The following is a 14,110-nucleotide window of genomic DNA, read 5'->3' as shown; positions in this document are numbered from 1 at the left end:
CGTCACAGAAGTAAAGACTGGACTACAATGGACATTTTTCACAGCAGACATTTTGACTTGTCATAGTAGGAAAAGCACAGCTGAAATTGATAACCTTAACGATGGCTCATTTCCATCAAGTGTCCCAGTGAGCTATTTCAGTGAGTCAGCATGCACAGTACCAGGGCCTCTCCTAAGTGGAATGCAGCCATCATTAATGGTTTTGAATACACCTGTGCTTTTCCTACTATGACACGACAACATGTCTGCCGTGAAAAAGGTCTATAGAGCTGTGTGGAGCTGTTTGTGAACAGTGTTTTCTGTTGGAGATGGTAAGTTAGCCTGGCTCCGCCCTCCTACGTACTTACGCTCAATTTTCATTTCCCTTCAATACTACGTCTGGGTTTGCGGTAAAGTCTTGGGTTTTCTCCAGCCAAATTTTTGGCCGTCCAATCGGCGAACAGAGGGAGTGGCTGAGAACGATGACGTTGAGGTTGTGCGCTAGTGTTGTAGTTCCATAATGGCGGCAGAGAAAGATGCGAGCGAAGCCATTCGGTCCGTTGTGGCAACGCTGCCGAATATCCAGAAGTTAAAGTCCAAGCAAGAACAGATCTTTGCTGAGTTTTGTTGGTGGCCATGATGTTGTGGCCCTCCTCCCCACGGGGTTCGGGAAAAGTTTGATTTTCCAGCTCGCTCCGTTAGTGGTGAAGGAGTTGGCTAAGGCTAATGCTAGCGATGCTAATGCTAAACATAAGCCTTGTCAGTCTCCCTTCTTGTAGCACATGTGCATGACATACGTCACGACCAAACGTTAGCGATTGGTTATGGCAGATCCAGAGTGGCTCTGGGCAGATCCAATAGTTTTAAACTTCAAGAGAGTACCCACCTTCAAGGAAGTTAACACTTGTCAATGGAGAGTGGCCAGACTCTCTGTACAAGCGAAATGTACCAGAGTCTGGTAGGACCAGGCTACTAGTAAGTGCCTTTGGGGTGGACTTTGGGATTTTTCACTTTGTAAACCTATAACGTGCACAAAAAAGACATATAACACAATAAAGGAAAGGGAAAACGCCAAAAAGCATAATATGAGCACTTTAAACCTGCATTCTGTTCTCATTTCACTTCTTCAGTAGGGAACAAAATGGACTTAGGGCTGAGTGCCACAGACAGGTTAGGGATGTTGGAAAGTATTGAGACTGAGTTACAAATTGTTGGTTTTGGTCTTTTCATGGGGTTTGTTGACATAAAAGGAAAATATTAAACAATGGCAGCCTAATCCTAAAACGCAAAAACAAATGAATAAATTAATCAGTTAGGAAAATCAATATTATTTAAAGTGCACTCGCACATCCTATTACTTAAAGGAGAAATCATGGCATACATACTGTATTACTAACCTTCCCATGTGTTTAGTTTACCACTTCATGGTTTTATGTGAAGGGGCAAAGGACTTCATCAGAATTATCCAGCTAAAGATAAAGCTTCATTATCTTCATAGGGGCTTCCTGTTCAATTATGATGTGTTGTCCACAAAATTGCAAATTTTTCAACCCCTGAATACTGAGTGAGTCAGTGAGACAGAAAAAATGCTGCAAAGCTGAACACAGCACACTTGCGGCCACATTAGAGATAATGAGTAAATGTCTGAATGTCTCGCTGGTTGAGATGACTGCTAATCAGTACCACATACACGCTGGGTTTTATATACTGCCTTGCGTATGTAAATACTGTGCTGAGAGAGACAGACATTACTTTCCCATCTCAATCTTCAGTTCTGCCAGCATACCAAAAACCCTCACCCTGCCATCTATTTTTTACCCTCTCCCTCCTTTATCAGGCTCCATTTTTTTTCCCTCCTCCATCTCCAGCCAACCTCATCCACATTCATTCTCCCATTTATGACTTTCCCCTCACTCTTTATCCCTCTGTTACAATGCTCTATTTCTCATATGTCACTCCACCCTTCCTGGTTTCTCCCCTTCACCAGTCTTGTCCTCATTTCTCTTCCCTCCCCAGCTTCCCTCACCCTTTTTTCTCATTATATCCACTCTCAGACTTCCTTTAGGCGCCGTCTCCCTCTGCGCATCAGCTCTTCTCTCTCTCATTCGGGCTCGGGCCACTGTCTATCCCTCGCTTCACTGCTCACTTATCAGCTTTTTGTCTCAGTCTGGCTTTGATGGACACTTTACCTGCACAAGTAAGGCGAAATAGACTAGAGGGAGGAGAAGAATGAAGGAATCAATGAAAGAAGAGAACTGACAGGATAAGATTGGTAAGGAAAAAGAAGCACTTTTTTACACTTTTAATAAGCACATACCTAGAAGTTGAGTTTTATAAGTGCTTTTAAAAACAAACATTTACGAGATGTAAGAAAGACACATAATTGACCGTTCAGCAGACCACCCATGAACAGCGATGGTAGTGTGGATTCCTTTACATGTTGGTGTGTGTGGGGCTGTAGAATGATATTTGGCATTTAAAGAGTTTGGAGCATAGTGTTTTTTGCAGGCTTTTTGCTTGAGACGTGCAGCTTTAACCTCAGTCTTTTGGCACAACGCCATGTATGAAGTTGTCATGTGCATATTCACGTTTTAAAAACGAGTCAGCTGGAAAAATGAAAAAGGTAAGCCAGAGGCAGCATTTTTCAATCAACTCGTGAATCTAACGTTAGCTTAATTAGCTAGCTAGCCACCGCTGATTCTGTTGAATCTGCCAGTGATAAGTATCATTTTAGCTGGAAAAATCATTGGCTATAATAGTCGTTGGCTAGAAACTAGGAAATCTGAATGACATCTAGGGCCCGTTGTTTTTCCAGAGAATTCCAAGTGCTAATTGGCCTCCATTTTCATTGTAAACAGCATATGTGCCGTACAAGAACGGAAAGCTTGACAGCTGAAGGGGGGTGGGGCTTAGAGAAAGGTCAATTTTTTATTTTTTATTTTAAGTGGTTAAAAATGAACAAAAAAACAAACCTTCTGAATGAAGTTACATGATATAAAATATAAAAATAAAGAGTAGTCTGTCATTGCCAGACCTATCTCCACAGCGCTACACCGCTTATCTATTCTGGGATAGGGGGAGGGGGAAACGCTTGTTTTTATTTTTGTAAACCAATCTCAACCGTCCTAGCTGGTGCTAAGGCCCAGATGCAGCAACGGTGCTCTTGCAAAATAGATTGCAGAGATATTTTCGGGCTTTATCCCAGCAATGTATATCTGTTGAGCCAGATTATATAGAGCAACCTAACACCGCTTGAACATGTTTTTGCTGATCTCCAGTGATTTGAGTTCTCGCCTTGTTGCAGTGATGTACAGGTGTACTCCAGGGAACTGTGACTTCACCTTTGGGTGTGGTTTCAAGTGCAACAAAGCACATTTTGTGACCACAACTGGTCAGAGGTGAAACATTGCTTTTCAGCCTGGTGTTAAGTTACTCTGAAAAAAGTGAACAGATTAATTCACACCAATCTGTCAAACCATACGAATGGATGTAAAACAAATGCATCTAGAGGGAAAAGAGATTCAAAAGAATGACTGTGTAGAATGAATAAGAGACTCCAGTGGTGGTCTATGAACTCAAGCTGGTTGTAGACACAACCCATCTGACATAAAGAAAGAAGGCACCTGCACACAGACAAAGAGAAAGAGACATGTGATACTTGAAACGATGACAGAAGTGGGGCATCATGGCTGTCCCGTAAAACACAGCAGAATTAAAGAACAAGCGTGTCCGACAAAGACTCTGGGGATTTGAACGTCAAGGTTTTTTCAAGGGGAGTGTAGCTGGTAGCTGGAGTCAGAAGGGTTGTTGTTGCTCCGTCTGCTCAGATGGACCAGGTGAAAGCAGGGAAAGATTCCAGTCAGCAAATCGGTTTCCTCCTCGCTGTCATGTGTTTAGTCTCTTTCTTTCATGAAGAAGAGAACCGGACAAGGACCAGATTGTTGTTGCGCAGATGTTGGCATGAAAACACTCATTAAAGTGAAGGCTCACCCATACTCTCCTTTCCATTCTTCAACTTGATTATTTGCAGCAAGTAGCTTGCTTCTATTTTCTTAAGGGGCCAGTATACTCTATTGTAGAATAGCTTCTGAACCTCTGCCCACACACCTTTCTGGCATCAGATTTAGGGGGAGCTGTGTTTTTGTGCGTTTCTGTTACTTTCGGAAGCCAACGATCATTACACCCACGTCATGCTGTGGTTGGCCTGCTGTGTTTGGCCACCTGTGTGGAGGTGAGAAAAGGGGCCAGGGTTTGACTTTTTTCTCTCTAGCTCTCGTTTTTTCAACCTTGACACAACTAGTTCTGTCACTTTTCATATAAATAACTGAATGCAACACTTTAAATGTCTTCCAGGACAGGAGAGACTCACTCTGCCTTAGAGAGAAGACACACCAGCCCGATAATCGGGCGTCGGACCCTCTGGCGAGGTCCGTGACTCGAGTCTGTTCAGTGTGTCCCGTGCCGTCGGCCGTCCGAGGAGCCGTCGGCATTCATTTGGGCCGACCCGACATGTTCAGTCGGGGACAGGGCAGTCGGGACTCACCCGGAAATGGGGAGCGGATGAGCCGCTCAAAATCTGACGAAAATCTTTTAAACTGACCTTTGTCAATCTGAAATGAAGACAGATTCAGCAACTGCACGGCCTATTTCTCGCTTAAAATGTTTTCAGAAACACGTTTCGGTGAACTATTTTAGTACAACATGAGATCGTATTCTGAACAAGCCGCCATGACAGTCTGGCTGTGAATTTCTGGAGAAAAAAGAACCACGTGACGCGTTCGTCCAATCAGCTGCCGGTCTTCATTTTCTGGTAAATAATCAGACTGTTAATGGAAACAATACAGAGCAGCGCCGCCTGCTGCTATGGAGACGTATTACGCTCAAGTCGGCGTCGCCTCAGTGTGTTCTGAGGCATTTTTTGGACCTCGGGACCCGACTGATCAGTCTAAGCGAGGCTAACCTGATTTCAGACTTCTGAATCACCGCACACATCTCGAAATTTTGGTGTTATACCCACACCACTGGTTGGATTAGCAGACGACCAATCAGAGCTGGTTGGCAGAATTAAATATGGGGCGTCATCTTTTTACATAGCTAGCTAGCTAGCTAGTAGTTAAGAAATGTCCACAAGCGTGGATGAGGTCGATGCAGCAGTACAAGTTGTAAATCAACTTACCGAGAAAAAAAAAAAAAAAAAAAACTCTTTAATTTGAATGATGGGAAACAATGTCAATTAATGTCTGATTATCAGGCTTGGACTAACCATTTATTTTTGTTTTGAAGTGATTTTCTTATCCGACAAGTTTGAAAGGCAACAAGCACATTACTCAAAAGGTCGGACTGTTCTTTTAACTACTGACATCACACTCTTTGAAATTAGCAGCTGCATCCTCTCTTGTCTTCGGAAATCCAAATAACTTTGTTATCTCTTTTGTAATTAATCAAAAGAATCAAACACTGGCGATCATCTTGCCACACACGTGGACAAGGTGAACTTTTCTACATTTCTCATTAAAATGGATGCATGGGGGTTAACACTATCTGGATCATTGAACATTAATCTGATATAGTGGGTGATAAAAGTACGTACGTGCTTAATAACCGTAATACAGTACTATTGAACCTGAAGTGGTAATTTTTCTGGTATCGGTCTAATCCAAGCACACACACACACTCATGCACCAAGTCCATTCTCTGGCTGGCTGCGGTCCAAAATGACACATTGGGGGAAGCAGCAGAAGGCAGGCCTGGCCCAGACAGCTCTGTCTCTGTCTATCTGAATCTGCAGGAGGCGACTCGACAGCTGCTCAAGGTGAACATCCAATGAGGCATGTGCGAATATGCAGCCTGAGACTGGGAAAGAGACCTAAAGACAGACAGAGAGAAGGGCAGATGAGGGAATAAAATTGGAAGTGACAGATACACACAGAGAAAAAGAGAAGATCATTACACCCAGTAAGGAGTTTGGAGTTTAACAGCTCCTTTGAATGTTAACAGAGGTGTTAGTAAGTTGTGGAAAAATCTAGAAACAAAGTGAGTCCAAATTTGAACGTTAGGGTTTATCATTGAAGCAAATATTAAAGGTCCTATGACGTGCTGCTTTTTGGATGCTTTTATATAGGCCTTAGTGGTCCCCTAATACTGTATCTGAAGTCTCTTTTATATAGACCTCAGTGGTCCCCTAATACTGTATCTGAAGTCTCTTTCCCAAAATTCAGCCTTGGTGCAGAATTACAGCCACTAGAGCCAGTCCTACAATTAGCTTTTCTTAGTATGTGCCATTTCTGTGTCTGTAGCTTTAAATGCTATTGAGGAGGAGAGAGGGGGGGCAAGGTGGAGGGTGGGGGTGTGGCCTTGACCAGCTTGCAGCCACGGTTGTAGCTCTATTTCCTCATGGGCGGGCCAAATTCTCTGGGCAGCTGTGGGTGGTGGGCAAAGCAGAGAAAGGGGAGGTAACCTTTCCCCTTCGGGGTGGCAGTAGCTCAGTCCGTAGGGAGTTGGGTTGGGAACCGGAGTCCGGTCGCCGGTTCAAGTCCCAGTACAGACCAAAGTACAGAGTTTGGATTGGTAGCTGGAGAGATGCCAGTTCACCTCCTGGGCTCTTGAGCAAGGCACCGTACCCCCACAACCGCTCAGGGTGTTGGTCCAGCACTGGCAGCCCACTCACTCTGACATCTCTCCATTTTGTGCATGAATAGGTCCTGAGTGTGTGTGTGTATTTCAGGCCTGTGTGTAGTGATTTCAAGAAAAAATAGAGTGTAAATTGTAATTTCCCCACTGGGGATCAATAAACAGTATAACATTTAATTATGACAACATAAAGGGAAGATTCCAGATCGGCCCATCTGAGCTTTCATTTTCTCAAAGGCAGAGCAGGATACCCAGGGCTCGGTTTACACCTATCACCATTTTTAGCCACTGGGGGACCATAGGAAGGCTGGGGGAACTCACATTAATGTTAAAAAAAACCTCATAAAGTGAAATGTTCATGCCATGGGACCTTTAAAGGAATATTGACATAAATGTAATTGGAAACAATAAGCAGTTAAAATAAAAACTAAAAATTGCAAATACCAGTCATAAAATGTAGCACAATGGCCAAATACCCTCTAATCAATTGTTGCTTAACTTTGTACCCATGCAGGTTTGGCAGGCCATCATTTCTACGTTTTAGTAAATTAACACCCCTGGATTTTTTTCAAACATATGCTTGCTTGCCTAGTACAATCTCACCAAAGCAAGATTATTTCTCTTGTATGGATGTTTTAGGCCCTCAGTACTTATAAAACTATAAGACTTAAGAAATGTTAACATAATAAATAATCTAGTAGTGCAATTTGTCCCACTATAACACCATGAGTTTCTCATTAACCCCGGCCTTAAACCAAATTCTTGCTTATCTAATCGTCATGTGCCAACGAAAGACAAACAAAAAAGTCATCCCATTCACCCTAGTTTGCACGTTATTATGGATTCCACGCAACTTCTAGGCAAGTCCCGCCCTACGAAGCAGCACGATTGGTTGGGGTTAGGCATTGGCCTCGAGTAGTTAAGGTTAGGATAGCCGACTGGTCAGGGGCTAGGACCTGAACAAATCGTGTTCTATTATCTTGCGTAAGCATGGACGCCTGGCCAATAGTAATGTGTGAATGCTATTGAAGGGCAGGTCTTGCCTAGAAGTTGCGTGGGTTCCATAATAACGCCTAGTTTGCCTGTACTGTAGATGAATGGATGAATTGACTGTTGAGAACCTTGAAAACTCACCCTAAGGTCCTACACATAGTAAAGAATAGGGCCGTTTACTTATGGCATATATTTGTACTTGATGTCGAAGCAAATAACCAAGAAGCATGGATTTACAGCAGAATAATGGAGTCAGTGTTTTATGTACAATCATGACGTCTGTGTTTGAGCCATTTTGATGTTCATGGGATAAAACCTGTTCATGAGGGCTAGCATGACTCTGCTATCGTTCAAACCCATGGTATATATGCTATTTCTATGAAAATATAAATGTCTAATTATGTATTAACACAGAAAAGAAATAAAATATTTTCAATGCACCATTTATGTGTTCTGGTGTTGGCTGTACATTCTATCAGAAATATTATTTGGTCTTGTCATGATGGGAAAAGCTGAATGTAACACCATGTTAAAAAAAAAATCATTGAAATATAAAATAGTATTGATGCTTGTGCTAAAACGATTAGAGTCGATTAATAGATCAGTTGATCAGCAGAAAATTAATCCACAACAATTTTTAAGATGTTTTCTTGAAATGTTAATTGATCATTGATTGAGGAAATAAGCACACCACATGGCTCATTCAGTAGTAGTTCTGGAGCTTTCAGTCATAGTATATGATCTTCCGCAGCAAATGGCGTTTTCCCACTACATGATTAAATATATATACTGTATATATATATATATATATATATATTACAATTTTACAATCATGAAATTCTGAGCACTTGAAGGATTTATTGTAGATGTTCGCTTAAAAGATGATTCAAAGTTCATTCTTCACAATCTCACCACTTAGTCCATTTCTTAGCTCACCAGCAGTGATGGAAGAAGTATTCAGATCCTTTACTACAAATAAAAGCAAAAGTAAATGTACTCATAGAGCAGAAATGCTCCTCAGTGTCGGTGTCATAATATTATGACGCTTTAGTATTGTGTCATATTATCATGTATTATTTTGTGACAGGTCGCTGGTGAGCTCATTTTAACTATTTTATGTACTATTGGGTAGTTTAATCTTAGTTATGCACGATATATTCAATATGGCCATAACTAGTGTTTTGTGTGTGGAATCAAAATAAGTAGTAATGCTAGCTGTCAAATGAATCCAGTGAAGTAAAAAGTACAATATTTGCTTCTGAAATGAAGTGGAGTAGAAGTATAACGTAGTAGAAAATGGAAATACTCAAGTAAAGTACAACTAAATACAGTGCATTCAGAAAGTATTCAGACCCCTTCCCTTTTTTTCACATTTTGTTATGTTGTAGCCGTATGCTTAATTCTTTCCCTCATTAATTACCCAATAATGCCAAAGCAAAAACAGGACTTTAGAAATGTTTTATTATTATTATTATTATTATTATTATTATTATTATTTATTAAAAAGAGAAAACTGAAATATCACATTGACATAAGTATTCAGACCCTTTGCTAGGACTTGAAATTGCGCACAGGTGCCTCCCATTTCTCTTGATCATCTTGAAGCCATTTTTACACTTTGATTGGAGTCCACCTGTGGTCAATTCAACTGATTGGACATGATTAGGAAAGGCACACCCCCATAGTCTATATATATAAGGTCTCACAGCTGGCAGTGCGTATCAGAGTAAAAACCAAGCCAAGAGGGGGAAAAGAACACCCTGCAGAGCTCAGAGACAGATTTATGTTGAGGAATAGATCAGACAGAAGCCTCTCCTTAGCGAAAGATGCATGAAAGCTGACTTGGCGTTTTAAAAAAAAAAAAAGCACCTAAACGACTATCAGACTGTAAGAAATTCTCTGGCCTGATCAAACCAAGACTGAACTGTTTGGCCTCAATTCTGAACAGCAAGTCTGGAGGAAACCAGTCACTGCTAATCATCTGTGAAACACCCTCCCAACCGTGAAGCATGGTGGTGCTGGGGGGGGGGGTTAGTGGCAGGGCGAGGTTAGGGTCGATAGAAAGCTGAAAGGAGCAAATGATAGAGATATCAGAGCGCCCAGGAGTTCAGACTGGGCCAAAGGTTCACCTTCCAACAGGACAGCGACCCTTAGCAAGAAAGAAAATGCAGGAGTGGAGTAGGGACTGGTGTAAATGTTCTTGAGTTGCCCAGCCAGAGCCTGAATTTGAACCCAATCATATATCTCTGGAGAGACCTGAAAATGTCTGTCCACAGTCCCCGTCTGACCTGACAGAGCTTGATAGAATCTGCAGAGAAGTATGGCAGAAAATCCCCAAATCCAGGAGTGCAAAGCGTGTCATGTCATACCCAAGAAGCATCAAGGCTGTAATCACCACCAAAAGTGCTGGTACTTTTTAATAAATTTGCAAAGCTTTCTAAAATCCTGTTTTCATGTAATCATTTTGGGGTATTGAGTGTAAATTGATGAGAGAGAAAAAATAAACGACATTAAAGCAGCCATATTATGCTCATTTTCAGGTTCATAATTGTATTTTAAGGTTGTACCAGAATAGGTTTACATGGTTTAATTTTCAAAAAACACCATATTTGTGTTGTACTGCAGTGCTCTCTCTCACTGCTGCAGATCCTCTTTTCAGCTGGTCTCTGTTTTAGCTACAGAGTGAGACCTCTTTTCTTCTTCTTCTGTACTATCTTTGATTACACTTGCACATGCTCAGTAGCTCAGATGTAGATCATGTCAGCTAGCTAGCTCCATAGACAGTAAAAGAAAGGCTGTTTCTACAACTTCGGTCAGTTACAAGGCAGGATTAGCTGGGAGACTTCTAAATGAGGGCGCACATGTAAGTAGTTCTTTTGTAGATTATGATGAACTTGTGTGTGTTGTAGCAGTGCTTTGCTATTGAGAACGAGGTAGCATGCTAGCGTTAGCATGCTAGCGTTAGCATTAGCGTTAGCATGCTAACGCTACGAGCTAATGGTTGCGGTTAGCCTGCTCGTTTCGGCTTGTGACGTCACAAGCCGTGCCGATTTTGAACAGCTCACCCAGAGACTGAAGGCAGGACACATTCAGAAACCGTATCTCACTCTAAACACCATGGATGGATTTTTTTCAAAGTTTGTATGTGTGTGTGGAAGCACCAGAGACACAACATAACACCCCAAATCCCAGAAAAAGTGATTTTTTTCATAATATGGGCACTTTAAGGTTTTAACATAACAAAGCAAAGGGGTCTGAAAACTTTCTGAATGTACTGTATAATTACATTCCAGTACACCGATGCTCAAAAATCACCTGGCTGCCGGGTTGCTGTGGATCAAATCATTTCATTAAGCACTGAAATATCAACTGCAATAATGAAGAATCAAAACTATTTTTTTACAGAGGGACAGATTCGTTGTTTGGTTTAGCTTATTTCCAAATTTTCACTTGATGAAATCGATAAGGTATGAAAAGGGTCTGGGCCCACCTTGCCCAGGGCGTGCTTCAGCCCGGTTCCTCTGTCTCTGGAAAAAATGTGATAGGAATTTAATGTACCAAAATAGGAAAATTTTGTACCACTAATAAGTCAGAAATATTTACAGAGTAATTGATCATGAAAATGAACATACTTGTATTGAATCCAATCAAACCTCAAAATTCAAATATCCCACTTTGGTCCCGATCAATTCCTTCCCATCGTTTGCGAGAAGCGTTGAACGCTCCAGGAAAAGCTAAAGTGGACCTTGAGTTAAAGGTGCCGTAGGTAGGATTGTGAAGATCCAGGACTTAGCCAAAAAATTTGAACATCGACAACTTCTCAGTCCCTCCCCCCTTTCTGCTAAAGCCCAAAACGGTCTCCTAAGCCCCTCCCCCCACAAGGGAGAATGAATGTGTGTGCATGAGCAGTGATTGACACACAATTAGACACCCCCCCCCCCTTGGACCAGATTGGTGCATCTGAACAGGGAGTGGTGGATTTTTGCAAATCACACTACAGGCTGTAGGTGGTGCCAGAGGAACCAGATTATTTTTTTAATGACCTGCTTCATGTAGTTCTACTGGAACATAGGGTCAGTTTCAGCAAATATGACAGAACGTTAGTTTTATAAGTCTTACCTACTGCACCTTTTTAAACATGCAATTAAACTGCATCATGTCCATTGAATAGGCCCTTCATGCTTGCCTAGATCCGATCTTAATTAAAGACCAGTAAAGGCCCAATATATCAGATCACTTCAATGTTTTGGTGAGAGTCAAAGCTGGCCTCCAGCATATGGGGCGTGACAAGGTTAGATTGCGATGGACGTGGCCCAGGCCTTTAAACTCAAGACTGGTTTATGAGAATGGATTAGCTGCTGCTGTGCATCAATATAACAACCCCTAACACACACACACACACACACACACACACACACACACACACACACACACACACCACCCATCCTGGGCATCCTGTGGAACCAAAAACATAAATTAGACTGCAGCTCCAGAGTGTTCAATTGCAGGTGTTCTCACACTTAGGCCCACATACACACACAAGCTAATGGTGTCAAATAAAATGGTGAAATTTGCTTTTATAATGAATGGGGTAGTGGCAGATGACTCAGTATATTGTCAGAGGAGGCTGATGGAGCCTAATGATGCAAACACTTTGGTTCTTGGCTCTAGCCTTGGGTGGCAGGGAGTGCTGGTGTCTGATGTGACGTGGATGTCAAAAATGAAGACATGGACACACACACACACACGCACACACACGCACGCACGCACATCTTTCTAAACTCTTCTCAGGTCTATTCCCTATCCAACGATTTTTTAGTCCCCTGCTTCTCTGTCAGCCTGCACTCACTGCTGTTATCTGAATATCCACCATTTCTCCATCCAACTGCTCCAAAACATTACCGTGGCATCTCAGCTTGCTCATGCTTTTTCATCAAATTTACAAAGAGTGAGACAGAGAATTGGAGCTCCCTTTGAGAAAAGGCTGTTAAATAATGCAGGTGGTTAAGTAAGCTTGTCGGGACGAATTGTAAAAAAAAAAAAAAAAGAAAAAACCCTGCTTCACTGAGTCAGAGCCTGTTAGGGAGAGAAAGGGGGAGAACCAGCGTGACTTTCAGCCCTCCAGAGTCCTGTTCACATAAAGTGTGTGTGTGTGTGTGTGTGTGTGTGTGGCGCAGGTGTGACGAGGACGCCAGACAGGCTGAAGACCCCTGCCATTACGTCCTCTCGCTGGTGGTTTATAGATCAGTCTGACACAAAGCATCCTGTAGGTTTTACCTCCTCATGACATCTTTATTGACCTATACTGTCAATTAGCAGGAAGAGGACGGGCATATTGGACAGAATTAGACGTGTTATAACATCCTCGTCTGGCAATGGAGAATACAAATGCCTGACTTGGTCAAGAGCTAAAGATGTGACCAGCATTAAATGCTGCTACACACTCAAAGTAGTGTGGGCTTCACATGATTGGCTAGTACAGGACTGCCCCCTGCTGCTGGTAAAAACAAACTGCACCTTCATGTCATTGTCATTAGTCAGTATGAATATACTATAGTCCTTTTAATACGGAAAGGATCAAATCAACAAATATAAACATTTGTCAGAAGATGACAGAAGCAAAAACAAGAGCAAAGTGAGAATATAGGCCTACACAGTAACCCTCAAACTGTGACTACAGTGATCCAAACACATGCTGCAGCACTCAGCAGGTGGCCTATCTTCAGAAATCATTTGGGAAGATCCTTGCAGTTTAAAAAAAAAAAAAAAAAGAAAAAAAAGAGGCTCACTCCATATCACTTTGATGCACTTGTTTCACGTTGACTCCGGATAACCTGAATTCTCACAAATCAAAGAAACCATCCCAACAACAGAGAGGCTATCGTATATTTGAGCAACTTTGCATTGGCTTTCCTTGCTTTAAATGAATTATTTGTATTACTAGTTTACAAGGCTCTGAATGGTTAAGCAGCTATGTATACTTAGTGGACTGCCTCTCCCTCTTTATCCACTGCCTTAGGTCATCAAAAACTACAGCATTAAATGTACAAGAAAAGGATGGAGAGGCAGTCTTTCCATAAAGAGCCAATATGCAACTGTTAAGATGGATCTTATTTTTTTTTTTTAACCTTGCTTTTATGCTTTTAAGTTGTTTTGTTGCCATTGCTTATATTCTTTTGAAACATGTTCTATGTTTTGTTGTATTTTAAGTAGTTTTCGTGGGACATTTTAATCTGTTCTAATTTATTTTTAATGTAATGTTATGTTAAAGACTGGAGGTACATCTTATGTATGTAGCCATACTATTAGTTTATTAGTAGTTTACTTTATTTGCAGATAGTTTACCAGTTAGTCATGGAATTGTAGATGTACTTACACTTTAGTCTAAAAGTTCCTTTTTTGTCCTTGGCAATATGTTCCCCATCTAACATACAGCTGGTATGCGAATGTAATCACTGTATTGTTAATACATTATATTTATGTACCAAAGGAGTCAATTCTTTTTTTT

General features: G+C 41.5%; 1 long non-coding RNA gene across 1 annotated transcript; it reads left to right on the top strand.

Moving 5' to 3' along the window:
- Positions 1–4,930: 4,930 nt before the first annotated feature.
- LOC118493471 lies at positions 4,931–8,042 on the top strand. Its single transcript, XR_004895441.1, has 2 exons — positions 4,931–6,062; positions 6,988–8,042. It is a non-coding gene; the product is annotated as an uncharacterized LOC118493471 (long non-coding RNA).
- The last annotated feature ends 6,068 nt before the right edge of the window (positions 8,043–14,110 follow it).

This window comes from Sander lucioperca, chromosome 16, assembly GCF_008315115.2.
Source record: "Sander lucioperca isolate FBNREF2018 chromosome 16, SLUC_FBN_1.2, whole genome shotgun sequence".
Taxonomy (NCBI): domain Eukaryota; kingdom Metazoa; phylum Chordata; class Actinopteri; order Perciformes; family Percidae; genus Sander; species Sander lucioperca.
Note: the sequence above shows the minus strand (reverse complement) of the source record. Positions and strands in the feature narration are given on the sequence as shown.